Raw genomic sequence first — 4919 nt, forward strand, 5'->3', positions numbered from 1 at the left:
TCAGGTTAGTGTTTTACTGTTACGGTTAAAATGAAAACCATAGAGAGTAATACAATATAAGGCAGATACAAAGGATTTGAGCAAAGCTAAATACAACATCGTTTTCTATTTCAAGCTACCAGGTCAAACTCGTAACAATCCTAATTCCTAAATAAGGAAAAAAGATAAACTATTAAAATAATTTTTTTTAAGTTTTTGTGTGTATATAAAAGTTGGGTTATTATTTGATGCATGAATAATGTAAAACTATTTATTTTATATAATTTAGAGTTAATTGCATCATATGTCCCCAAACTATAACCTTCATTTTAAATTAGTCCTTAAACTTTTGAATATTCTAGTTTTATCCCAAATTATGACTCTCATTCATCCCTAAACTATGACCCTCTTTTTAAATTAGTCCCCAAACTTTTGAATAATACAATCTCATCCATTCAAATATGTAATTAGCTTCGACCATAGTTTAACCAAATTTTTCTTTTTTTGAAACATATAATAAAATAACTTCGCCTAACGATTTTATTAACAAAAGGTGTGATTAGTATATATGTATAGTTTGGAATGAAATTGAAATGTTCAAAAATGTTTGGGGATCAATTTAGAATGCATGTCATAGTTTGGGGATGCAATTAAAAAGTTCAAAAGTTTGAGAACTACTTTAGAATGATAGTCATAGTTTAAGGATAAAACTAAAATATTTAAAAGTTTAAGGATTAATTTTAAATGAAAGTCATATTTTAAGGACACGTGATGTAAATAACTCTATAATTTAATATATCTTAATCGTAAATTTTTAAAAATTTAAAATTTTAACTCATAAATTTGAAATTTATAATTTTAAATTCTAACATTTTTTTATTAATCTGAGGTAAATACAATATTTGTTTAAATATAAGCTTTCAACCTTTTGACATTGATCGCTTATATCCCTAGTATCTATTTGCTCGAACCCGAGTCCTCATAAATAATAACAATTCATTTACCATAGAGACCACTTGATTCATGCTGAATTCTAAACCTAAATTCTTTAATTCCAAATTTCAAATACTATAACAACAACAACAAAGCCATATTCCCATATGTAATGGGGTAAGGGGGAGGTAGGGTAGTAGGCTGCCCCCAACGCCAGTTTGAGAACAGTTTTCGTGAAAGACCCCCGGTAGTCAGAAAATTAAAAATGGAGATAAAATGCAATGCATGTATAAATAAATAAATAAATACATAGTTGAACAGTCTTCATATGCATTTTTCATATGCGTGTATGTAATGGGAAGTAATCCATGCAAATAAGTTCATGCGTTAAAAATCTCTGCATATAGACAGAAACGTAAGACCCGGCTAAATTTAAAAAGAGGAAACATGAAGAGAATGATACATAGAAATCAACGATAGCAAGCTACGATAAATAATAAAGTCAAATGGGTTAAAACCTAAACTAAGGCAACACTACTCCGCTACCCTAGTTCTAAGTCTTCATAAATTCAAATGACAGAAACGTATAAAAAGTAGAAGTCATGGAAATTACTACAAAGGCATTAAAAGAAGATAGAGATGATACACCCTATGGATGTAATCCGCACTACTTGGCTACCCTGGTCTTAAGTCTCCATACTTTCCTATCAGAGGTCATGTCCTCGGTAAGGGCTAAATCATTCAAATCAGATCTCAAGCAGTCTTCTCACTTCCTCCTTGGTCGTCCTCTCTTTCTGGCACCATCGACTATAATAGACTCTACCCTCCTGACCGCATCCGACGGTTGTCGCCGAAGGACATGCCCAAACCACAATAGTCTTCCCTCTCTCAATTTTTTGGATATAGGCACCACCCCCAAGGACATCCTAATAGCAGAGTTTGGTATCATGTCCCACAGAGTCCTACCACATGCCCATCGAAGCATTCTCATTTATGCGGCCTCCATCCTCCTTACGTGATCCTTCTTGATTGCCCGACATTCGGATCCATACAGTATCGCTGGTCTTATTGTCATTCTATAAACTTTTCCCTTAAGTTTCAGAGGCACCTTCTTGTCACACAAAACTCTAGTAGCAACCCTCCACTTTAGCCATCCAACCTTTATACGGTGTGTAACGTCATCATCTACACCCCCATCTTTATGTATCATAGACCCTAGGTACTTGAAACAATCCTTTGATGGGAGAACGTGTCCTTCTATGCATACTTCTACATCTTCATTGTTTTGGTTCCCCCTGAAGTTTGAACATAAATACTCTGTCTTTTCAATATTGATCCTTAGACCTTTTTCTTCCAAAGCAGTCTTCCAGGTAGCCAGTCTACTATTCAACCCAGTTCTTGTTTCTGCAACTAGGACAATGTCGTCAGCGAAAAACATACACCATGAAACACCGTCTGGTGTAGCACAATAGATGTCATCTATAATCAAGGCGAAAATGTAAGGGCTAAGAGCCGACCCCTGGTGGAGTCCGATTTCCACCAGGAATGCCTCTAATCAAGGCGAAAATGTAAGGGCTAAGAGCCGACCCCTGGTGGAGTCCGATTTCCACCAGGAATGCCTCGGTGTCGCCAACTGTAGTCCTGACGTATGTAGTAGATCTACAGTACATATCATGAATCACCCGGATATAAGCAGATGAGATCTGTCTCGTTTCCAACGTCTTCCAGATCGTATCGCGGGGAACTCTATCAAACGCCTTCTCAAGGTCAATGAACGCCATGTGAATATCTTTATTTTTTCCCCTATATTTCTCCATAAGCCGTCGAAGTATATGAATCGCCTCCATAGTAGACCTGTCTGGCATAAAGCCAAATCAGATTTCTGAAACCCTAGTAACCTGTCTCAACCTAGCCTCTATTACCCTTTCCCACAGCTTCATGGTATGGCTGAGTAATTTAATACCTCTGTAGTTGCCACAATGTTGGGGATATCCTTTATTCTTATATATTGGTATCACCGTAGACTCTTTCCACTCCTCAGGCATCTTGGAAGTCTCTAAAATAATATTAAAGATGTTGGTCAACCACTTAACTCCCTCTTCTCCTAGGGTCAACCACACAATGATAGGAATTTGATATGGACCGACATCTTTGTCCCTCCTCATCTTTCTAAGAGCCATTTTGACTTTCTCAAACCCAATCCTACTTGTAGGACAGTCATTGGCCGTAGTATGATGGTCTGTTGACCCATCAACGGTACTATCTTTACAGGGAGAGGCACTATCATTAAATAAGCCGAATAAGTAACTACCCCAAACCCTCTTAATATCATGATCTTTCACTAAAAGAACACCATTGTTGTCCTTAATAAACCTAATGCTACCTAGATCATTTTTCCTATTCTCCCTGGATTTTGCAACCCTGAAGATGTCGTTTTATCCTTCCTTGGTGTCTAATCACTTGTACATTTCCTCGTATGCCTTATCATTTGCTTTAGCCACTGTTTTCTTGGCTTCCCGCTTTGCCTCCTTGTATCTTTGTTTAGCTTTCGATCTTTCTTCGTCGTCATTGCATTGTAGAAACTCCTTGAAGCAAGTTTGCTTTGTCTTCGCCTTAGTTTGGACTTCGTCGTTCCACCACCACGATTCTTTATGTTTCTTGACCTTCCCTGTCGATAACCCAAGGGTCTTTTTGCCCACCTCTCTGATGGAATTTTCCATATTTTTCCATAACATATCTGCATTATTAGAGTTTGTAGTTCCAAAACCTGTATTTGACATAACCTTACTCCTAAAGTCATCAGCTGTCGCTCCATGTAAGTTCTTCCAAATGATCCTAGGTTTACCAAGTTTAGCCCTCCTATTTGTGCTCCACCCGTGGCATACGCGGAACACCAAAACCAGCAATCTGTGTTGTGATGCACATGCCTCTTCAGGGAACACCTTACAGTCAATGCAAGCCCATCGATCCCGATTTCGAACCAGGATGTAGTCGATTTGGGTACAATGTCCACCGCTATGGAACGTAATAAATAGGTTTATATAAATTATAATTTATACCATGTCCATGTAAATATCAAATATTTTTTTATAAAAAAATACTTTAAATTAATGGTGATTTTATTTCAGTCTACTTTATTTTTTACAAAAATAATGATAGTTTTATTTAAATTTATTTCGATTTTGATTTAGTCTTCTTCATTTCTAGTGTTTTAATTTTTAATTTTTAATTTTAATTTAATATGATACATCGCTAGAATTTATACCGATTAATGTATTGTATTAATTTATCTCGATTAATAATAATACACCAGACTGTCTGGTTGAATAGAAAAAGACTTAAATATAAAATAAGTATATAAATTATAATGTTTTTAATGAAAGATACTTAAATTATTTTTTTGAATGATTTAAAAAGCTCCAAAATCCATAAATTCTAACCTTAATTATAAAAAGCTCCAAAATCCATAAATTCTAACCTTAACCTCTCTTGCCCTTTTCGACCACAACCATTGCCACTGACATAATCCATGTCATTCTTCTAGTCATACGCTACCATAGTTGTCACTGATTTATCGTCAAAATCGCGTGAGATCATGATTTTCATCATATGGTTCATGAGGTATAAAACGTCGATTCATCGTCGATCAGTCACAATTTTATGGGAGTTTTGGTCATACGGAGAAGTGAAATCAGGTGGAGCTTCATCGAAGGCAAAGGACAATGACCAACATAGATTTAGGGTTTGAAATGAATATTTTCAAAGTTTTGAGATTATTTCAAAATTTCTACATTTTTTTAAAAATAGATATAATTTTAATTTTAAATTACTAGATTCTAACATATATCACTTAACGTAAGAAATTAAAGCCACGGCCCGTAATAACGTAACATTATATATCAAGGTCATTCAAAAATAGTTTTGCTCAACTTCAATCAAATTGGATGGTCCATTATCTCATGTAACCAACAAAGCCACTCACCATGGAGATCTGTTCTTTGGTAAAT

This window comes from Hibiscus syriacus, unplaced genomic scaffold (genome assembly GCF_006381635.1).
Source record: "Hibiscus syriacus cultivar Baekdansim isolate YM2019G1 unplaced genomic scaffold, ASM638163v2 tig00110156_pilon, whole genome shotgun sequence".
Lineage (NCBI taxonomy): Eukaryota > Viridiplantae > Streptophyta > Magnoliopsida > Malvales > Malvaceae > Hibiscus > Hibiscus syriacus.